Source organism: Tamandua tetradactyla, chromosome 16, assembly GCF_023851605.1.
Source record: "Tamandua tetradactyla isolate mTamTet1 chromosome 16, mTamTet1.pri, whole genome shotgun sequence".
Classification (NCBI taxonomy): Eukaryota; Metazoa; Chordata; class Mammalia; order Pilosa; family Myrmecophagidae; genus Tamandua; species Tamandua tetradactyla.
In genome coordinates, this window is record NC_135342.1 from 77,066,750 (window position 1) to 77,091,139 (window position 24,390).

The 24,390-nt window shown below is 41.9% G+C and overlaps 1 long non-coding RNA gene across 2 annotated transcripts; it reads right to left on the bottom strand.

The window, feature by feature from the left end:
- Positions 1 to 475: 475 nt before the first annotated feature.
- On the bottom strand, positions 476 to 22,693 carry LOC143659823 (uncharacterized). 2 transcript variants are annotated; one of them, XR_013163767.1, is made up of 7 exons: positions 22,187 to 22,693; positions 21,477 to 21,597; positions 20,668 to 21,370; positions 18,012 to 18,066; positions 12,821 to 12,962; positions 11,683 to 11,762; positions 476 to 813 (listed from the first exon to the last, which is right to left on the bottom strand). It is a non-coding gene; the product is annotated as an uncharacterized LOC143659823 (long non-coding RNA). The 2 variants fall into 2 exon arrangements; XR_013163766.1 differs by lacking the exons at positions 11,683 to 11,762; positions 12,821 to 12,962 and having other exon boundaries at positions 22,187 to 22,688.
- Between the last annotated feature and the right edge of the window lie 1,697 nt (positions 22,694 to 24,390).

The window sequence follows — 24,390 nt, forward strand, 5'->3', positions numbered from 1 at the left end:
AACTGATGAGTGGATAAAAAATGTGTTTTATCTATTGAATGGAATATTATTTATGCATAAAAAGGAATGAAGCACTAATAAATTCTTCAACATGGATGACCTTTGAAAATACTGTGCTAAGTGAAAGAAGACATGCACAGTAGGCCACATATTATATGATTCCATTTATATGAAATGTACAGAATAAGAAACTCCATAAGAACAGAAAGAAGATGTTGTTCTGTTCAATGGTTAGAGGAAGCGTGGAATGGGGAATAATTGCTGTTGGGTATGAAGTTTCTTTTGGGGATGATAAAAATGTTCTGGAATTAGTGGTGATGGTTGCACAACTCTGAACATACTAAAAAACCCACTGAATTGTACAATTTAAAAGGGTGAATTTTATGGCATATGAATTATACTTCAAATAAAAATTATATAAAAATAAAGCTCTCATTCCTGATTTTATAAAAAGATTAAACTGAACAACTCTACAGAAATTTGAAGCTGGCTGGCATGTCTTTATTGAAGATTCTCTTCTCCCAGGTAAACAACTCTCATTCCTAAACCATCTATCTTATGATGTGGTCCTTGCATCCTGCTCCAAACTGAAACCTTTTCTCCTCAAATAACCCAAGTTGACAGACAGTGTAATGTTTATAAAAATGTCCCTCCTCCAAGCAAACCACTGCTCCACTTGCTGGCTTAGAGTAGAATGAAACCTTCTTCTCCCTCCTTGAAGTCATTGTTTATCACTTTACTTTCTCGGTGTCCATGGATTTTACATTCTCAGTTTTGACTCATTGCAGCCCCTGATTCATCATTTATTTTTTTCTGAGAAACAAGAAAACAGATTTTATTGTTCTTTTGGGAAAGGTAATTTAAATTAGCTTAGTTAAAAAAAAGCTCATAAGAACAAACCTTTATACTATGTGGTATTTTGCAAAACTAGATACAATTCTCAATTTATCCATGCTCCATACCCCTGCTGATATGACTATGCAGCTCCCTCCATCCAGAGGTAGAGTTTATACATCCATCTCTTGAATCTGGGATGGCCCTGTGACTTGGCTGGCCAATAGAATGTGGCAGAAGGTTATGCTATGCCAGTATTGAGCAAGAAACCTTTATGCTTTGGCTAGTTTTGCTGCCCAGTTGCCATGGCACACACTCAGACTTGTCTGTGGAAGCACCAAATACAGATCACAGGCACCCACCCTGTGCCAGCTCATAGCCTGGCAGCATGCAAAAGCAGCGGTCGTTGGTCAGAGATGCATGAGACACCTCGATTGAGACCAGAAAGACCACCCACAGAAATGTAAGCTCAGCGAATGACTGTTGTTTTATACCATTAAATTTATACCATTGAAGGTTTATTTAACAAGGCCTGAATAAGGAGTTCTGCTTCTGGTTAGGGTCTAGGAAGAAGAGAGAGACCTTCGCTCCTTATGAAACAACCAGAAGCCATTAGATAACAAAGCATAGTTTAAAATCATTGAATAGCTACAGACACAAAGAAATCTAAAGGGACTAACCTTAAGTGGAGAAACCATTCCTAGACACGATGTTTAGCATACAGTAAAAAACTAGATGACTTGCAAAGAATAGAAAAATGTGTCTTAATAGAAGCAGATTCAACGGCAACCCAGATGTTAGAATTTTCCTCAAGAATGCTAAAATAACAACTGTAAAAGTATTTTAGAAATCTAGAGGAAATGAGTTAAGACTTGGGGAATTTCAGAAGGGATTTGCAAACTATAAAAGAGAACCAAATGGAAATACAAAATTTGAAAAATGCAATATCTGTAATAAAATTTCACTGGCTGGGTTTATACAAAATTGGGTACAACAGAAGAAAACATCCCTGAACTTGTAGGCAAGGCAATAGAAATCATGCAAACCAAATTAAAGAGAGATTAAAAAAAATTTTTTTTAAATTAACAGAATTGTGATGACTTGCAAGGCAATATCAAATGGTTAAATATAATGTAATTGGAGTCTTAGCAAAGAAGAGAATATGGCAGAAAATATGTGAAGAAATGTAGACTGAGGTTATCAAAATTTGATGAAAAACAGCAACTGACTATTCCTAAAAAGCTCGGAGAACCCAAATAGGAAAAATACAAAGAAAACCCATCTAAGACATCATAGTCAAACTGACAAAATGAAAGCTAAAAAGGAACTGTTAAAACATCCAGAGGGGAAAAATCCAGAGGACAATATAAGAATGGGAACTAACTTCTCACCAGAAACCATGTAGACCAGAAGACAATGTATGGCATCTTTAAACTTCTGTATCTATTATAAATATATATTTATATTAAGTAAAATGAAGACATTTTCAAATGAGGGAAAGCTGAAAAAAACTGTAACTAGCAAACTTACACTAGAAGAAATGCTAAAGAGAGTTCTTCAGGCTAAAGGGAAATGATACCAGCTGGGAACTTGGACCTATAATAATGACTGCAGAGCCCCAGAAGGGACAAATATGTAGGCCAGTCTAAAAGACTCTTTAAACTTATTTTAGTTTATTTTGCATGTGCAGGCACCAGGAATTGAACCTGGGTCTCTGGCATGGCAGGCGAGAATTCTGCCACTGAGCCATTGTCGCACCACCCTAAACTTATTTTATAGGTGTACTAAATACATAGTTAAACTTCTTTAAAAGATTATTGGCTGTTTAAAGCATGTTTTGTGGGATCTATAATATATGCGGAAGTAAAATTATTTGCAAAAATAGCACATAGGGTAGAAGGGATAAATGGAAAGAGGCTGTCAAAAGCATGTTACCTTGTTAATGAAGGACTATGGTATTATTTTAAGCTAGACTGTGATAAGTTAAAGTTACATATTGTAAACTCTAGAGCTATATTTTCCAGTATAGTTGCCATCAATCACACATGGCTATGGAACACTTGAAATGGGTCTAGTGCTATTAAGGAACTGAATTTATAGTTTTATTTAATTTTAATGAATTATACTTAGATTTAAAAACTGAAGCTGGGTACATTTTTTCTATGAACATTTGTATTGTTTTGGTAGGACTACATTTCACTTTAACCATTGGGATATGCTATAAGGATAAAATTCATACTGGATTTAAAAGATAGTATGATTATATTAGAATGTAAAATGTCTCATTAATACTTTTTATATTTATTACATGTTGAAATGATAATATTTTGGATGTGTTGGGTTAAATAGAATATATTATTAAAATTCATTTGCCTGTTTCAGTATTTTAATGTGACAACTAGAAAATTTACATATTCTATAAATATTACATATGTGCTCATGTTGTATTTCTATTAGGAAGCACTTCTCTAAATAAATCACTACAAATGTAACACAAGTAGTTTAGCTATATAGTAAAATAAAGGAGAAAAAATAGAATAATAAAAAATACCCAGTTTACCAAAAAGAATAGAGAAAGAAGAAATGGAGGAGATGGAATAAGTGGAAAATTAATACCAGAATGATAGTCCTAAATGTTATCTTATCAATAGGTACATTAAATATGAATAGAACAATTCATATAAAAGACAGATAATCTATTCTTGTCAGAATGGATTAAAAAGTGAGAGAAAGTTTAAATAAAAAGACATAGATTGATAATTTTTATTGATTTAAAATTTCAATTTATCAGGAAGGCAAAAGAGTCTTATAATAATGATAATGATACTGGAGCTTCAAAACACATAAAGCGAATAGATGACTCAGCCAAAGGAAGAAATAAAATCCAGAATCAGGCTGGGATATTTTAAAGCTACTCTATCAATAATTTTAAAGCTACTCCTTCAAATATTTTCTCTATGCCTGTCTCTTGTCTAACTTGTTAATTAGGAATTTGTTAGTGGCAATAAAGCTACTCAATCAAAAATTCTTTTTTCCTATCAAAAGTTGACAGAAAAATAGAATAAATTTGACCAATGTCATAATAGACATGATGCAGAATGAAGAGGGATGGAAATTGTAAATTCAGAAATTCTCAATGGTTATCTGCTTTTAAAAATTCCAAGGACCTATCCTGTCAATTTGACTTGAGTTTGCTAGCATTTTTGGTAGTAGATATTGATCTCAAACTTATATGACCAACTAAAACTTCTTTCTTTTCCTATGTACTCCTATTAAACCCCATTTATATGAATTTTCTTTAGGAAACAGTTTGAAGAGAACCAATGTTGTAAAAATTTTCAGCAGGCTGGAATATTTTTTTCCTGACTGTTGCCTATGTACTTACAACAGATATCTAGAAATAGTTTATAAATATTGTTCCTCTACATTCTTTTTGAATTTAATAGACTGTTTTAGAGATCTTTTTTTTTTGGTCAGTGTATAGAGTGTATAAAGATAGAGCTCATTCTTTTAAACTGTTATGTAGATTGCCTAGTATGGCTATTTTTTATAGTCTTATGGTTTACTTAGAAATTTATCTATAATTGGTCTTAAGGTTGTTTCTATATTTTTCACAATATATAATGTTAAAATGAAAATTTGTTTCCCCAAGTCTTTGTGCAGGTATGTGAGTTTTTCCCTAGGGCTGATAGCCAGAAACGAAGAGTAGTTATGCATTTTAAAGTTTCTTACATATGCCAGATTTTCCCCACAAAACTAGTTTAACAATTTATCCTCTTAGAAATAAACTATGAGAATAATGTCTACATTATTGGAACATTTTTCATGTATTTAGATTTCATGTAATTATAAATATCTTTTCATATATATATGCACTGTATTCCTTTGAAATTCTTATTCATATCTTTTGTCTATTTTTCTATTGTACTGCTTCCCTTTATTTTTTTCAATTGAGGGAAATTTAAAGAGATATCTATTTAGACAACAATCCTTTGTTAGATGTGCGGCAAGTCTTTTCTCCATGCCTGTCTCTTGTCTTTAACTTGTTAATTAGAAATTTGTCAGTGGTGTCTTCACTGCCCTGGATTTCTTCAGCTTTGTCTTCCCACAACTGCTCACAGATGTTTCTTGTGTCCACATATGGATCTCTCTGGGCATCCATCCCTTCTTTGGACCGTGTGCTAAAGGAAAATGTTGGCTCAGTTGAGTAAGCGTTTCTGCAGTAAGCAATGTTTTAATCAGAGCAACTGATTTGACTTAATTCTGGGGACATCTCTGAGTTGCAGGCTGGTCTGTAAAATTTACCACTGAAAGTGATGGCATGGTGGATCCACTCCCTTCCTTGGGAGAGATGGATGAGCAATTATTATCAGTATTGTGTGGCATGCTCAAACCCTAGGAGTTGCTGGCTTCGTGGTGCTGACAGCTTGGCTCTATCACTAACTAAAGATTAGGTTTTGTCAGCAAGTCCTTCCCAAAATGGCTCCTTTTAGCAGAAAGTGGCTGTTAGGACTTGAAAACTTGCAATACCGTTTTTGGCTTTCTAGGCAGAAGGCTTTGAATAAAGGGGCTTTAAGAGTAGGCAGACTTCTTGCAAAGATCTTCAAACTGGGGCACAATAGGTGTTGCCCATGCCTTTAAAGAAACTATTTCTTCAAGTTGAAAGCTGGGAAGTGCTACAGAATCTCAAATATGCCTCTGTTCAATTTCTCTTAGAAGCCTTCTCTTCTTTTAATGAACGAAATCTCATGATAAAAATGCAAACAAGTAGAGTAGAGTAAGTCTCCCTTCGTGCTCCTCAATATTCCTACTCTCCCCAGGGGTAGCTACAGACCAAAGTCAGGTCATATCTTTTGAGACAAAGGTCCTCTTAAAACAGGGCTCAGGTCGTACATTGTTCTGCAACTTTGTTTTTCCCCACTGCTATTTCACATACTCTTCCATAAATTATATACCTTTCTATGACTTAGGTTTGTCACCAGGCTTCAGGGAAACAGGCCAGTGATGAAGGTGACATGTTGTGGTGTGTTCCATGTGGAGGGAAGCCAGAGATGGTGAGAGCCATGTGACTTTGAGCTGAGAAGTAGAACAGAAAGGCCTCCTGTTGTCTCTGACATCCAAGTTGGCCCATGACAGATGTATAGGGAGAGGTTGTGGTAGGCTAAGTAATGAACCCCCTGCCAAATAAATAAATAAATAAAGATATCCACATCTTAATCCCCAGAACTTCAGCAAGTAATCTTATGTAAAAGGGCTTGCAGATGTGATCAAGCTAAGGATCTTGAGATGGGAAGATTTTTCTGGACTATCCAGGAGGACCATAATTGCAATTGCAAGTGGCCTTTGAAGAAGGAGGCAGAGTGGGATTTGAAACAGAACAGCAATGTGACTACGGAAGCAACATGCTATGCTACTGGTTTGGAAGATGGAGAAAGGGCCCATGAATGAAGGAATGTGAAAAATACAGCTCTAGAAGCCAGAAAATGCAAAGAAATGGATTCTCCCCTATAGCCCCTGGAGGGAGGCTGGCTCAGTTGACAACTTGGTTTCAGCTCAGTAAGCCATTACTGAGCCTCCAAAACTGCAAGAAAATACACTTCTGTTGATCTAAGCCACTTGGTTTATGGTAATTTCTTATAGAGGCAGTACGAAGCAAATATAATGGCCAAGTAAAGAAAAACATCAATAAGACAGGACAGTCTCGTGGGATTTCTGGCATGAAAGCAAGACCTGTTCTTTAAGAAATATTGAAGCAAAGCTGAGGGTTAAAATAAAGAGAATTGAAACTAGAAATGCAGGGGTCAGATCCTACAGGAGGTTGTAAGGCACACTTGGGAAGTTGATTTTATACTGAAGACATTAGGAGGCCAGAGAAGGCTTTTGAGTAGGAAGACAAGTAGATTTTAGTGTTGGGGAGGTCACCACCAGACTTTCCTTGCTCCTAGAAAAGAAGAAACATGGTTTGGTGGCTGAGATGGCAGCTTCCTAAAGGTTTTCCTACCTTTTTCTTCTTATCACCTTGCCTATTCTTCCTTCCTATTCCAAACGGAGTTGGCTCTCTATCCTAAATAAAAACTGAGCTGCCTCAGGCAAAACTAGATAGCTATCTCTTCAAAGCTGCAGGCAGAAAATTTCTTCTTGGGCTCCTAGCTTGGCTTTTTGAGTAAATGCAAGAGGAGCTAGCTTGTATTGAGCTGGGCTGTGGCCCTGAGTGGGATAGAAAGAGAAAACAGAGTTGAAAATGCTTTACTTCTTCTAATCCAGACCAACGATGTCCTGGGGCCAGCTGCTGATGGAGGACAAGGGGCAGAGATGAGTACCCATTCCCAAGGCCCAGAGAGTAGCACTCTATCACTGATGCTCAGACTCCTTCTCAGGACCAGGGCCATTAATAGAAAAAGCAGTTCGGGTATCATGGTTCTGTAAGGATTGCAGTATTTCCCTCAGCAAATCTCTGAATCTCTATAATGATTAAAGCTGACAGTCACCAAATCCCTCAGTCCGGAAGAAAGTAATGGTAGCCTTTAGGGTTCAGTAAAGGAACAGATAAACACCTGAGCAGGAGGCCTATCGGTGTGATTGGGGGATATCCTCTTCTCCCGTTAACAGAAGCTGTTGACCAGCAGAGAAAGATGGTGCAGAAGACAGGGAGCTTTCTATTATGGAGCTGCTCTCTGGATAGGAGATGAGCCAACAGAGCTGGGTGGGCTGCTTTGAGGATGAAAGTGTCGACGGGCTTCCCATGCCTGTGGCCTCTTCCCATTTTGGTTTGAATCACCATGTCCCATGCAAGTGGTCATCAAGACCGGAATAGAATCAGCATTGAAATGCTCGGTCCACTCTAGAGAGTGATTCCCCAGTAAGATCTGATTGCTGTTTACTAAGATCACAGGGACATAGATCAATTCAGCTTGCTCAACATTATTTTCCCATTTCCTCTGCCAGTAGCATGCTAACTTTTCTTGGGGAGCCTCTCCTTCCCACTCTCAATGCATGCAGCCTGGATAGCTGTCATCACCACTTCTAGATCTCGTTGCGGGTCTGAGGCTAAAGCCAGACCCATGAATATATGCTCTAATGGACCAGCCTGAAACTTTGCAGAAAACTACCAGAAAAAAATAATCTTGCTTCTTCTACTGAGGCTACTGAAAGGGTAGGATGTAGATTTGGAGCAGCCGGTGGCCATCTTGCCTCAACAAGTAGTGAGCTTGCCAAGAAAATACATCCAAGGCAAAGACATGAACCAAGAAGCACAGGTCCATGTTCCAGCTGTATCATCTGAGCACCTGGATACACCTGTGTCTGAACTTGGCCAATCCCAATAATCCCCATTTTGTTTAACCCACTTTAAGTTGAGTTTCTATCCCCTGCAATTGAAAGAAACAATTTCAGTTATTGCTATAACATTATCATTAATTGTTTTTAATCTGTTGAGAAGTTGCTATGTTGCAGATTGTACTGAGGACTTTTGTTTTATTAGGGAGTGGCAAGATTTGGAAGGACCCTTAGTGCCATCTAGCCCAGGCATTCTTATCCAGTGCTCATGGACCCCTGGGAAACCCCTGATATTTCAGACATCCTCCTGGACTCTGACTGTTCTGCACAGTCATAAGCACTGCATTTTTTTTTTCTGGCAAGAGGCTCCATAACTCTCAACGGATTCTCACATGGTTTGTGACATGATAGTCTTTTTACCTTAAGGCATCTTTCTTCCTGTTGTAGGAAAACCTGGATTCCAGTCTTTGCTCTTCCACTGAGAGAGTTTGGGGAAATTTTCTCTCAGTTTCTTAAAATTCAAGGATAGATGGAACTGAGCAAACAATTCTCACAAAGCTTTTCCAAATATAAATGAAGGGGCTTCAAAGTCAATTTCTCCTTTTTTTGCTGGGCTGCTTCAGACTCTGTCTCTAATACTGGCTTCCATCCCAATTTCTCTGAGCCTCATTTTCTCCCGTTAAAAAAGGGAAGATTTGAAATGTCTGCCCTGGATGTTTTATGGGTGGTCATGGCGAGGAACTGAGGAGGGTGAAAATGCCTCTTGGGTGTTCAGCTGGTCTCTGGGCCCTGCCTCTGGTTGCTGTATCTGTTGCGAGGTGTGATTGCTCGTTCGCGCTGGCATGTGAGTCTGGAATTTCTGCTTGCTTTCAATATCCCCAGCAGCAGTCACTGACACCCTGACAGCCTTATGCAAACCAGAGTCTGTTCATTAAGTTGCCAGTATGCAGTTCTTAACAAATACATTAAGGAAACATTCCGAATGTCACTTGTAGAGCAAATGAACAAAAATAGATGGGCCATTTGATACCGAGAGGGATCTTCTCCTGGTTGGCAGATTTTATTTCCTCTCACGCAAGGCTGAGGCCTCCTGAATGAGTCTGTTCATTAAGGCATGTGCTCAGGCTCTCACCCAGCTGAACATGAGAGGTGCCCAGAGAACAGTGGTGGGAGTGACAAACATTGAGGAAGGATGGCTCTTCTCAAGGAGCTCAAGTTTCGGTGACAATGTGGGAGAGACACTGGAGCACACGATTGCAGTCCTGTGCTGTGGGGGAGAGAAGGCTTGGAAAAGTGTGGTGGGAACACAGAGGAAAGTGACTTCATTCTAGGGGGGAGGCTATGTGGGAAGACTTCAGAGAGGAGGTGACACTTGATCCAGGTTTTGAAGGTTAAGGAAGAGTCTGCCAGGTAGAAAGGCAGAAGGGTCAGTGCAGGGAAGAGGGGGAGGGCACGCAGAGTATCGTTTGGAGAAGGAAGGAGGGTGCTTGCTGGGCTGGGCATGGACAGCTCTGGAGGGGCCTGAAAGAGAGAGAGTGAGACAATGGCAGGGGGCAGTGGTCAAGGAGGGCACTCTGCTCAGGAGGTTCCTGCTTCTGTTGGCCCATGGAGGGCTTTTCAAGCAGGCAAGCAATCTGATTGAAAGGTTATCACAAGGTATCTTCAGGACCAGTTGGGGGCATGTAGGGGAGAGGCGGAAGAAGTTTTAGGCTGTTTCAGTTCAGCTGAGACCCAGTTTCTGAAAGCTTTAAGTAAGGGAGTGGAAGGAGGAAGCATTAGATGTAGAAGTAAAAATATGAAGGGAATAAATTTTAAAATGTCCCTAAAGCAGCGGATCTCAACTCTGGCTGAAGAATACACTCATTTGGAGACTTATCAAAAAGTCCCATGCCTTCTCCTCTTTTCCTTTTAGTTAAAGCAGAATGTCTGGGAGGTGGGACCCAAGTGTTGGCATTTTTTTTTCTTCAAGTTCCCCAAGTGGTTTCAATGAGCTGCCCAGGGTGGAGAACCACTGCTTTAGGGCTTTTGAGTTACACTGGGGGAACTGGTTGACTACAGATTATGGAAGGCCACTTGCTGAGAGATTATGATGGAATTGGATTGCATTTTGGAAAAATCAACTTTGCATTTTAGAGCAGTTTTACATTTATAGAACAATTGCAAAGTTAGTACAGAGATTTTCAATAAAGCCCACACCACCTTCCCCTATTATTAACATCATCATTAGTGTGGTACATTTGTTACAGTTAATGAGCCAGTATTAACATCTTGATGTTAGCTAAAGTCCATACTTTATTCAGTTGTCATGTCCTTATTTTATTCCAGGATTCCACTACAGGACAGGTTCTTTTTTTTCTAGAGTTTCAAATAAATGGAATCACACCATCTGCCCTTTTATGTCTGACTTTTTTTATTTACCATACTGTTGTTTCATGTATAACTGTTTCACCATTTTAATTGCTGAATAGAATTCCTTCATATAGATATACCCAAATTAGCTTATCCATTCATCTGTTGATGGACATTTGGATTGTTTCCAATTTTTGACTATTATGAATAAATAGATCAGTGCTTCAACTAGAATTCCTGGTGATTATGGTGCTGATGGTCTGAGGAGGCCTCACTGAGAATGGTTTTCTTGTTATTTTGGGGAGAATTCCTTCTGGAGTTTCTCTTCTCTGTCACTCTTGTGTAACTTATCTTTCTAGCTTGAATTCTTCCCCAGACCCTGATCACTTAAGGAGAAGACACAGCTTTTTACCTCTCTTAGCTTGTTGATGGTCTAGGTGGTTTCATCAGATCATTTCTTGGCTCTAAGGCTCTGCATTTAGGGTGTTTCTTGGCCCATGAACTTCGTCCCATATTCTACAACTCTCTCTCTGTGCCTGGGGACTCTGCTTCTAACCAGCTTGAGAATTTCCTTTGTACTTTTCTCTCATTTTTCTTCTTCCTTCTGTGAAAGATATTATGGCAAACAAAAGTTTTGTTTTTATTTTTTTAAAGCCGTGGGCATATGATCCCCTTTCATGACTCATGTTTTATTACTGAACTCAAGGGAAAAGTAAACCACATTTACTTTTTAATGTGAAAGAAAGGAGACTTACACCAGCGGGAGCATGTAAATCCATCTTGTTTTGTTTGTCATCCACCCCATTTTCTCCTTTAGCTTCTCTACCCTTCTTGTAACTGCTACACATTAACATTGTATCAGCTATGGTAAGACAGAAGTCCCAAATTTCAAAGTTTATTTCTCACTCGTGAAAATCAAAGGAGTTTCCTGGTTGAGCAACTTCCTTCCTGGTGGCAATTCTGAGGTCCAAGCTCCTTCTATCTTGTGTGATCCTTCCATCAGTGAGTGACTCCCAAGTTTGTCCTGGGGTCCTCTCCATTCAAGAATAGAGAAAGGGGCAAAAGCATGCAGGATCCCATGTGGATTGTACAGGCCAGGCTTGGAAGTATTACTTCACTTGTGCCCATATTCTGTTAGCCAGAACTCCATCCCATGGATACCCCTTCTGCAAGGAAAGCTCTGTGCCCAGGAGGAAAAAGAAACAGGGTTTGGTGCATTTGTACCATCAATCATAGACATTGTGTTGCTGAGAATTTTCTGGTATCTTCTATCTGCTTCAGGGTCAGTCCTTGCCTCTGGATTCCTTTGGGGTAAAATTATGAAGAAAAAAATGCCATTGCAATGTAGGTTTCACAGGAGCAAAACCTTATCTCTTTTATTCCCTGTTGCATCCCCTGTATCTAGCACAGTTCCTGGCATTCCAAGGATGCTCAATAAATAAATACTGAATAGATTTTTATCAAATGAACTTATAGTTCAAGTTTCCTCTTGATTGGTTGCCTGTGGAACACACACAAGCCATCAGCAGGTGGCAGTGTGGTTTGAAGTGTGCATTCAGAGGCTGGGAGTGAGAACTGGCTGGTGGCCCAGCTATAGCTGGGCTGTGAGCTTCAAGTCTGGGTGGGAAAGCGGGTGGGTAGACTCAAGAGGCAGCACGAGGTCAATAAAGTAACAATTATGGGGCATTTCCCATGTGCTAGACCCTACAAATACCTTTGATATACTGACCCATTTAATCCCCCCAGCAACTCTGTGCAGTTGCATGTTTTGCAAATGGAATTGCTAACTCACAGAACAGTTAGGTAACTTGACAAAGGTCATGTAGTGAGAAAGGGGTAGAGTCAGGATTGGAAGCCAGGCAGACTGACTTGAAGTTCAGGTGCTTGATGCCTTGCCACAGTTCCTAAAAGGATGTTAGGTCTGTCTACCCAGGGAAATTACCCACAGGTTCTCAAAGGACCCTGTCAACAAGTGGATGGAACTGGCCTTCTTGGGTATTGAGAAGCCAAGTAGGGAGCCTGGGAACACAGGCTTGGGACCCAGCCACAGAGCAGGTTCGTCCTTACAGGGGGGTGTGGGGTGGAGGGCTGAGGCCTCCGGGTGGATTGGCACCAGCCACTGTCAGCCGAACAGTGAAGCATGGGAAGGGCCTGACTCATGGGTGTGTGTGTTGGGGGGGAGGGGGGGCTGGACAGCCACAAATGACCAGAGTCATGAGCCTGCTGGGAATGCTGGGGAAGGGATTTCAGCCCTATAAGCTTTCTCAACAACATCTGGCAGGACTCAAGATGTCTACAGAGACACCTTGGCAGCCTATGGGGCTGGCAGGGCAAGGACATGCAAAGGGTCCCAAGTACTCGCCCACTTCAGCCAGAGAAGTGCCCCATTGCCTTCTTTCATATATTGGGATTCCAGGTAGGAGTTTGGTGGGGGAAGTCTCTGCTACTAAAAAAAGTTTGAACATGCTTTAGCTAAATGACTTCTAGAGATCCTCCAAGCCCTGCTGATAGAAAGAGAGGGTATAGTCAGTGGGCCAACCCAGGAAGCCAGCTCAGGATGCAGCCTGGCTTTCCACCTGCCCTGGTTCTCTATCCCACTACCCTGCTGAAGCCCCCATTCCTCTGTATATGAAGTAGGAAAGAAAGGCTGTGATCCTCCAGCCAGAGGGAAGCCTGCTCCTGCTGCAGGATGCTCTCTGGTTTAGGTTCTGCATCCTTGTTTCCTCCCCGCCAAGGCCCCACACCATCCAGCTCCAGAGCATGTTCAGCTCATTATCTGAAAGAAATGGCCTGAGCAGCCGTCTGCTGAGACTTAGGAGGAAAAGTAGAAATAGTAACATTGATTTATTTGGGGCAGAGAGGCCTACAGGTGGGGAAAAGAGGGGGTGAGTGATCATAAAACCCATGGGCTCTGCAACCTGCTATAGGCAGAGCCCATCACACTGCTAGGTCTAGCCACAGATGGGGGTGGACAAGGGGCAGGTAGTCCCTGCCTCCCCGTCACAGGACAATCAAGGTGGAAGTCAAGGATGAAATAGGGGGCTCGGAGGCTGGGGTGCCTGGCTAACAGCAGTCCTGTGTTGCCTGCTGAAGGCTGTCTGTGTCTGTATCGATGTGTTTGGCAGCTGCTGTGCTGTGCAGGTGCTGTTTGATAACAAAGGTGCAGGATGGCGGGCAGGCTGATCGTTCCAGGTCACCCCCCACTTGGCTGTTGGCTCCACAAATGTCAAGAGACCCACCTCGCTCTGCTTCTCCTGTGGGGCCACTGGAGTCTTATGGGGTGGAGCCAGCCAGCCAGGTGAATCCTGGATGACAGCTGTCTTAGGGACGCCCTGGCCCAGTTGGTGTGATCTGAGCTGTCAAAAGAGGGAGATGCCTCCTAACCAGGTACATGTGGGGACTCAGACTACAAAGTCCATTATTCCACCATGCACACATTCTGCAAATTGCTGCAACTCAGAATAGGGAGAAGCACTTTTTTTTTTTTTTTTTAACTTTAAGCACTGGAGTGATTTTTAATATATATATTAAATCATCTTCCCAGGTAGTGCTTCCTGTGAGACTGAAGGACAAGCAGGAATTAGATGAGCCTGGCTTCCTGGGTAGCTCCAAGCCTTGGCTGACCTGTGGGCAGCAGAACAAGTCAGAGGAGCAGTCCCGCTGGAGTTTACGCTATTTCCCGCTGATGATCCGGGGCCTGGTGATTTGCATTTGAGCCAAGTTCATTGCTCTGGCTGTGCAGTGGGCTTCCACTCAGGCTGCTTCTGTTCTCTGGGGCGCTGGGAGCAACATCACTGACTGTCAGGGGTAGGAGAGTATGGGAGTGTGGGGTCATATCACCTGGTCCTGGGTTCTGGGTTACCAGTGTGTACCGGACCATGCCAGTTTCCGGGGCCCCTGAGGATCCTAATCATCCTTCTCAGGTGCTTTGTGATTGGGGTGGGGTAAAATGTTGGTTAAGTGCCTCCAGGATGCTTGGATTATTAGCCCATCTCTGGCCTACTAGTCGTATGCCCTTGGGCATAATCCTTAACTGATTCATATCTCAGTTCCCCTACCTGTCAAGAAGGAATGCTAATGACCCTGCCCTTTTCCATCCTTCTTTGTGCCCCAAAGACTCACTTACACAGCAGCGTCACTGAGCTCTTGTCCTCTGGGATGGGTTTGCCCAATGGGAAACCCATGAACAGGAAACTGACGGGAGTGAAGGTTGGATTATTTATTTGACCCAGATTCCTTCTCTTCAGGTCACTGTGAAGTGGCTTTGTTTTCTTTCCTAGCCATAGTTCCTCTGGCACCAGCTCCCATCCCTCTCCTTGCCATTCCAGACTAAGGTGGTGTGATGCCACTCTGCTGTGCTTAGCCTTAGAGGACTGCACTATGCTTGTTGGATTCCTAGACACTGCTTGCACCTTTAAATGGTCCCTTGATTAAGCTCTCATCAACTGCCTCGTTTGAATGTGCCGTCTTCATCTTGTAAGGATCCTCACTGATCTAGAAACCTCTTGCGATGATACTAATTCATAGAATAGCTATGCTGGTGAATTAGTTAACACATGTAAAAAGCTTAAAACAATGGCTGGCACATATGATAGGTTTGTTAACTGTTAGACACCCATATGGCTCTTAATTCTTCTTGTATTATTATACTGTCTTAGTGTAAAGGAACCATGTTGGGTAATTTAGGCACTTGATCCTATAGCCATAAGGCTGTCCCAGCATGCTTTCTTTCCCCTATGAAGCTTGAGATGACAGAAGCTTAGTCCCTAGCCTCCTTCTCATACCATGCATGACCCTAGCCTCTTCCTATGGTCCTTTTAAGCCTGATATCATGGCTCAGCCTGAGACCTGCTCCTGAAGCCCAAACACAGAGAGATATGGAGTATAACCTATGTTTTTAGTAATGCTTTGCTGCTAACACTCAAGACTAAAAGGTATGGTTGTGCAGCTATCAACAGGATCCTTCATCAACACTAAACATCATCACAACCATGCATTACCTTCATCTATTTTCACTAGAATGTATCCTCATAACCATGCATCAACACCACTATCCATACCACCTCCATTCATCATCACCAACATGCATCGTCACCACCACACATTATCTCCACCATGCATCACTACCATCATCCCTATTACCACTGTCCATCACCATCACACATCGTCACCACCATCCATATCACCACCCCCCATATCACCTCTCTCCATCCTCACCACCATCCATATCACTTTCATCCATCATTACCACCAAGCATCACCACCACACATCACTACCGCCATTCCTATTACCACCACCATTCCTATCACCGAGCATCATCACCACCATCCATATCTCCTCCATCCATCATCACCACTATGCATCATCACCACCATGCATTATCACCACCATCCATATCTCCTCTGTCCATCATCACCATCATGCATATCTCCTCCATCTGTCATCACCACCATCCATATCTCCTCCATCCATCATCACCACCATGCATCATCACCACCATGCATTATCACCACCATCCATATCTCCTCCATCCATCATCACCACCATGCATATCTCCTCCATCCATCATCACCACCATGCATATCTCCTCCATCTGTCATCACCACCATCCATATCTCCTCCATCCATCATCACCACCATGCATCATCACCACCATGCATTATCACCACCATCCATATCTCCTCTGTCCATCATCACCACCATGCATATCTCCTCCATCCATCATCACCACCATCCATATCTCCTCCATCCATCATCACCACCATGCATTAGCATCATCTATCAACATCATCCACCATCACATCCATGTATAACTATCAACCATTCAGTTTTTGAACTTTACCATTCCCCAGAGATTCCCTCATGCCTGTTTACAGTCACTCACTCTACTGCACTCTCCGGCCCCTGGCAGCCACTGATCTGCTTCCTGTCTCCATAGATTAGCCTTTTCTGAACATTTCAAATAAATGGAATCATATAATATTTGTCCTTTTGTAACTGGCTTCTTTCACTTAGCACGATGTTTTCTAGTTTCATGTATGCTGTAGTGTGTATCAGAAACTCATTCCTTTTAGTGTTGAATAATCTACTATATGGATATACTGCATTTATTTATCCATTTCCTGTTGATAAGCATTTGGATTTTTTCTACTTTTTGGCTATTATGAATAATGCTGCTATGAACATTAATGTGCAACACATAATTTGTTGATTAACTCCTGTTATTAGAATTGAAGCTTCATGAAAAGTGAAGTTTGTATGTATATGTGTGTATACATATACATATGTACATATACACACATCACAGTACATATATAAGCATGTGTATACATATAAACACATACAAGTATATGTACACACATACATATGCACACACATACATATGCACATATCTTTAGCATTTGGTAGGTGCTTTTAAATGAAATGATAAATCAGTAGTGGCAATGGCAAGATTTCATAGTGGCTAAAGATTCTCCACTGGTCCAGCTCGGAATACAGGCTGGTAGGGAAGAACTCTCACAGGGAGTCCTGGAGGGTCCATACCAGCATCACTGGAGGGGTGGGGCAGGGGGAACCCTTCTTTCCGGGGATTCTGAGCACCCTTAAGCTTGTGAACTCATGAACCTCTGCTGCTTGGAGGAGCCTGCCTGTTGGTAGAGAAAGGAGGTCCAGTCCTTCATTTGTTCCTGCCTAAACATTTTAGGTTTACAGCTTTGTTTATGACAGCAATGGCTTTGCATTTCTTTCCCAGTGACAGTCCCAGATGAGGCATCTCTATCTGGGTCTGATTGAGGCCAGAGCATTTTCCAAAAGTAACTCTGATTTTCTTCTTTTGCCTTGTGTACTCTCTCACAACTCATTTTGAGGTGCAGGTTATCTTTTGTTAAGGGAGATGCTTGTACTGTTAAAGAGGCAAGTAAAGCAACATGCAGCAGCCTCACCGAGGGAAGGCCTAGGGCCCTAGGTTTGGCCTCAGGAAGCCACAGCACCTTGGGCAGCATAAGCAGCAGGTTAGCTGTGTGAGGACGAGGGACCCTGTGTTATCAGGAAGGAGCTGTCAGCTACCCCTGTAGCAGCACTTGGGTATCCCAGCATCAGGACAGGCACACAACTCTCCTTTGCCTAGTACTGAACCAGACTTACAGTTAAGTTAGCATGCTTTTCAACTGTGCCGAAACATCATGAATAACTTTTTTTCCAAGAGGTTGTTCCTGGTTTTTAGAGGAAAGGTTTGCTCTTTACTTTGATCTGACTTCTAAAAGAATAAGACATGGTCTTTCTTTTTAATAGCAAAAGAGACTTCTAAAAAGTTTGGGTATTTAAATTTAAAGTCTCCCCCCCCAGCATTTGATAGCAGTATTAGTGTCAGTTAGGTGTAATGGATGAATACTTAATGTAACAAGAGAGACAGGAAATCTGAAAAAAAACAACTCCATATCCAAATGAAAATGCATGTTTGAGCTAAACTACTGCATTTATGCTACTTACTTTTTATTGCCAACTATACATTGGCACCAGTGGGTTCTGTGGGATAAAGAAGGCATATTTTTACCTGTGAATGTATACCAGTTCAGCACAGTGCTTAGCCCACTTGTATCCACAGGATCCTGAAACAGAATGAGGAGGCCAGGTATGTCCCTAAGTACATGTTACAGAAGGTAAAATACAATGCCTTTTACCCCCTTTTTTCCCATATTGTATACCTGCCTCTATTAGCACTTATATCATGTTGTAACGATATACTTACTTAAAATTTATAATACTACTAATAGTAGTGCCACTTATTTGGATGCTTAATTTTGTGATAGGCATGGGGCTAAGCCCTTTAAACAGAGTAGTTTGTGTAACCCGTTCCTCAGTCCTATGGGGTAAGTACTACCCTTGCCCTTATTTTACAGATAAGGAAACTGAGGCTCAGAGAGGTTATGTAAGTAGTCTGTGGCAAAACTTTGACTTGGCTACCCAGTGCCTGACTCTGAAGTCAATTCTCTCTTTTCTCCCTTGATTATGGCAGATCTCAATGAATGGGCCCTGGAACTGTGAGTTCCCTGAGACTCTCTCACAGGGTGAGGGAGGAGTTCCATGAGAACAAAGTGCTTTTCATAATAAAACTGATTTATCATTTGTACTAAATGAAAAATAACTGGTGACAAAGACTGAAGGTGCCTTAGCATGAATCAAAGCAATGGTATCAAACTCTATTGGAAATCCTCGCATTCTTCCCTGCCAGACCCTCCTGGTAGTAGAAAAAAAAAAAAGAAAAGAAAAGATTGATTGTTTTGCTGTTCCATATGTAACATCAACATTTGGAAGATCCACATAATGCATTGAACTAGTATTTCCCAATAATCAATGCCTAATGTAACAAATCATACAGGGGAAAGATCTATCCAAAGTTTATTATGGTTCTTTTAAGAGGATATGTATTTTAAATATTTTTCAGTTTTATTCCTAAAATGGTAACTATTTAACTATTACTCAATAAACAAAAGCTCCTTGGGGTCCTCAATATGTTTTAATATTGCAAAGGTGTCTGGAGACCAAACCTTTCTGAGGCATGCTGCCATAGAAAATTGGGAGTTATGGGAAGTTCTAAAAAGGGGGTCAAATTTCTTAGAGGAACCCAATTCTATGTCATTTCTCATCATGGAGGCTCTGGAAACCTCCACCACCAACGTATCATTGTTATTTGTTCCACGAGGAGACCAGGTCAGAATGAATCCAGTCAGGTTGACCCAGGTCTGAAGCTCTGGGTTGGTGAGAACTGTCCTGGAACCGGCACCTGGAAACCACCAGCCCACTTCTTATACAGTGGTACTTGTCCACAAATAGTGTGGCTCTAATCAGATAATCAGATAAAGCTCTCACCCCCATGAGAGGTTCATTCTGAGGGAGTGCACAGTCCACATCAAAGTAGGAGGTGAAGAATTAGAGATACATGCACAGGTTCAGACTGGAGAGGTTAGTTATAGGAAGGCATACCTTGTTGAAGGGGGAGGGCCACACAAGTCAGATACTCTGGTGAGATGGGACAAGAAAAACCCTACTATCCAACTCCTGGATAACATAAGAAGAATTTTAGGGGATAATCTTGCCAATAGGTACAGTTATCTAAGAGTAGCTTTCCTTGTTGAATGCTTGTTCTCTGCCAGATGTTGTGCTAAGTAGTTTGCTTGCACTATCTCATTTGATGTCTTCAGCAATCCTGTGATGTATTATTATCTTCTCCATCTCATAGATGAGAAATCTGAGACCCAGAGTGGTTAAGTGGCTGCTGTTAGTCATTTCCAGAGCTTCTGGTTCATGACTCTTCTGTTACTTATCTCTTTAAGTGAAATGAAAAACTCAATTTGCTGGATGGCAGTCCAAAAACATGCTCTCTATAAAGGACGGTGGGCAAAAAAGGCAGAGAGGCAGAAATGAGAATGCTGGAATAGGGCCTGGATATGGAGTATGAGGGAGAGGAGGCAATTGAGTTTGTTGTTGCTGCTGGTGTGAAGGTGTGTTGTGTGCCTTATGGTGTACAGGGAGATGTTAACCTGAGGCTAGTCCTCTTATTTGGCTACTCTTCAAGATGAAAGTCTGCTTTATGAAGACCAGATGAAATGAACATTCTGGTTTCCATGTAGCCAGAATTTTGATGGCAACAGTGAGACTCTACAATAGAGAGCATGCAGTGGACTGGAGGGATGTTGGCACAATGCTGAGAAGGGGATCAGACAGTGTTGTTCAGCCTGGGAATTATCAACAGAAGAGCATGGGCCATGGTGAAAGCAGTTGGGGTTGTCTAAGCTCTACCCCACTGTGTCAGCTTTCCTCCCTGACAAAGCCCTCATCTCTAAAGTGAGATGCTAATACCACCTTGCAGGACAGCTGTGAGAGTTAAAGGAGGCAAGACAGAGGAATTCGAACAGCAGAGTGACCAAAACACACCAAGTACGCAATCCTCTTTTTCTTCTCCCCCCTCCACAAGTTGCCTGGGGAGCAAATTCTGCCTGACCTTTTGCTTTCACCATCTCTGCCTTTCCTAGGTATTTTTTTCTCTAGCCTTTCAAAGATACCATTTACTGAGTACTTAGGATGTCATCTGATAACTAGATTGCCAGGGCTCATTTAGGGGTAATTACTAGCTACTTAGTTTTGGCCAAGGCATATGACCTAGTACCTCAGTTACTTCAGCTATAAAATACGAGAACAGTAGCATCTACCTGTAGGTTTGTTGCACATGTTCAATAATTATCCTTCTCACTGTTGTGGCTGCTTGTTGATAAGAACTGTCTTGAATAAGGTGTTGTGGTGTTGAGTCTTCCCTCATTTTGTGGATGAGCATCATTATCCCCACTTCACAGATGGGATTACAGGGCTTAGGAAATAGACCTAGATCTGCCAGGCTTTGTGTTTTCCCTGCATACCCCTTTCCTCTTATTTTTAACCAATGCTCTTTGTGATGTAATAATTGGCAGTGGCCTGGCTGACTTGAGGGCCTGGGTAAGGCTTTTAGGTGTCTGTTAATAACCTTGATAGCATCAAAGACTTGACGAGATCATGTATGAAAAAGGACGATAAAAAATTTGGAAGTGTGCTACAAAATATGTTGTTCATTTATTTAGGGTCCATCAAGTTCCTAAAAGGGATTTGAAGTGGCCTATTAGTTGTCATTACAGTGATGATGATTAATGATTATAATAATAAGACAGGCATAATTGGTTCAAATTGTGCCTTTTGAAATGGCCTCCATGGAGGCCAAGTGGTGGGAAGGGAAGAGGCAGCCTCTGCTGTGGGGAGCTGAAAAGATGGGCCTAATTGGTTAAAAGCAGCTTTGCTAATTGTTTTGGCAAGGGCCTGAGAGAAAGCTTTTGTATGATTATACATGAACCAGGGTCCCTCGAAGCTGTGCATTCCCAGCTAGATCTGTTCTTCAAAACACAAGCAGAAAAGAGAACAGATGTTCAGCCACTTGACAGAGATTTAATAAGACATTTAGAAAAATTATCATGTTCACTTTGCCCCTCCTGACCTCTGGTTGGAAGCTGGAGGAAGGCCTGCTTCAGATGGCTGATGTTTTGAGCTGGAATGGGATGGCACACTGTTTCAGCCAGAGTTTTCCATTTTTCCAAGACCCTGTTGTTTCCTGAAGACTTTGGTGGTAGAAGGGACATGTAAGAGGATAAGGAAGAAGCTTGATTATAAGCAACATGAGTGTTTTAAGTTCAGGTTGAGAGGAGGTTGGCTGTAACTGAGTGACTAGATATCCTACAAATTGGAAAGCAAAGGAATAAAACCAAGCCAGTTTACAAATAAACATGGTAAGTCTTCATGGCATAAGCTGGAGCACTCTGGAGGGGAGAGGAACCCAAAGATAGGATTTTTCTGGAAGGGGATTTCCCTGTTGTAAGCTGTATTAATCACTGAGAAAGAACAACATAGAAAGTAGCTATGAGAAACCAGCTATAACTGGCATTCTGTGCTAGGCCTGGAGAGGCCAAGGAAGGCTTGTCACTGGTCACCTGCTGTTGTAGGGGTCAGAGAATGACCACCTGGGCTCAGAGTTGACTTAACCACTCATTGGTTATGGACTCGGGTAAGCATTGTTACCACCATGAGCCTCCATTTCCTCGCTTGTAAAATAGGGAGAACAGTACTTCCTTCTAAGGCTGTTGTGAAAATTAGAGGTCATAAAGCAGGTGCATTAATTCCCTGTGGGTTCTATAACAAATGGCCACATACCTGGTTGCTTTAAACAACAGAAATGTCTTCTCTCACAGTTTTGGAGCCAGAAGTCTGAAACCAAGGTGTCGAAGGGTGGCACTCCCTACAGAGGCTCTAGAGGAGGATCCTTCCTTGCCTCTTCCAGCTTCTGGAGGCTACTGGGCAATCCTTGGTGTTCTTGGCTTAAAGAGAGACCACTCCAGTCTCTGCCGCTGTCTTACATGGTCTTCACCTGGTGTGTCCTCTATCCTCTTATAAGGGCCCAAGTCATTGGATTTAGGGCTCACCTTAAATCCTGGGTGATCTCATCTCAAGATCCTTAACTCATTACATATTCAAAGCCCTATTTCCAAATAAAGTCATATTGTGAGGTTCTGGGTTGACATGGATTTTGGGGAGATGCAATTCAATCCACTATGCAAGTAAGGACCTTAGAACACCTCCTGATGCATGGAAAGCACTCAGTAGATGTTGGCTACCATGTTTGCTGCTGTTGCTGTTACTATACTGTTGTTAAAACAGTGGGGGTCCCAGTAACTCTGGCTCACCTAAAACACAATATTTGTTAAATATATACATCTGTAAAATTCATATGCTGCTTTAGAGTTCAAAAGGATGGGTTAGGATGGTGATGTGATAATATATGTATTTGTTCAGTAATATATTTGTTTATTTTATTGTTTATGTAACTAATACATTTTATAGTATTATTTATAATAATACTAAATATGTTAATACATTTATATTTACTACCATTTATATAATAAATATATAAGTATAGTACGTCAAAATTATCAACCTAGTAGATCACTGATATTGGGTTTTTAAGCTCCTTTGACATCAAGGATGTTTCTGACTTATAATTTTCCTCCTTCTTCCCTGACATTGAGCCCAGATGAAAGAAAATTAGCACTGGACTCAGAGAACCTCAAGTTTGAACAGTGGATTTGCCCTAAATTCCAGGGTCTTTTGTTTCCTTGTCTGAAAAATGGGGTGGACAATTTTTCCCTTTCTCTCGGGGTTCCTGAGGATGCTCACGTGGGAAAGCTTGGGGCACAGCTTTGAGTTTGGAGGTGGTGGCTTCAGCATCTCTGGGTGAGGAGGACCTGCATTGGGGGGCCAGGTGGAACCACAGACCAGCATCAGTCCAGGTCAGGTTCAGGAAAGACAAGGGGAGCAATTTCAGAGCCAAAAACATAGGGATCGAGAGCTAGAGAAGATCTGGGAACAGGTACTGAGCCAACCAACAGGAGACACAAATACAACTGGGCAAAAACTTGGATCAGAATCGACAGGGAAGTCAAGATGATGGTTGGCTAGGACACTTGTGTGTTTTCACGAATGCATCAGATGGTGGTTGTCGGTGCCCTGGGTTAATTCAAATCTATAGACGTGTGAGTGCCTCCCATGGGTTGCAGTGCTAGCTGGTGGGAATTCACATTGGCGAGCAAAACATGACCACCCCTGCATTCCTGGAGCTTACAGTTCAGAGGTGGAGACAGATGGTAGTCAACAGTCACCTAAGATGTGACAGCAAATGTATTGAGCTCTAGGAAGAATAGCACAGTTACCTTCTGTGGGAAACCTGCTATAACTGAGGCTCTGAACTAGTCCAGGGGAGGGGAGACCCAGGAGGGCTTTCCCTGAGAAGGGTTGTTTGAATGGAGGACTCAAAGAGGAGAAGGAATTGACCAGGTATGCATGGAGTGGGTGGAGGCAGATGGCCAGGTGCACGCAGCCCAAGGACTAAGAGTGTGAGCCCCTTGCAGAGGCACCTTACTGGGCCACAGTTAAGAAATATGGCCCAAAAGGCCTAAAATATTTACTGTACCCCTTTATAGAAAACGTTTGTCCACCCATGGTGAAATGTGTGTTTTCCCAGGTGCCAGGATCTTTGAGTACTGCCCTGCTGTTGCTAAGTGTGCATGGTTGGGGAGAACAGCAGAGGAGTTGCCTTTTCTCATTTTCCCACAAAGATCCCCAGTCTGTTTGCTTTAGCTCTCCAGTTTGGCAGTTTGGGACCCGCAGACATGTTTATTTTGGCCCAGACGGTGTTTTAATTAGGGTAGGGTAGTGGAGAATTGCCACTATTTAAACCTTGGAAAAGTCACATAAAATTTTGGAGTTCTAGCTCTTGCGAAATCAGGTCTGGCAAGACTGGCTGGCCTGCATCTCCTCAGTGCAGCCCCAGTCAGGAGCTGAGTAGAAGCTGCTGCTGCTGC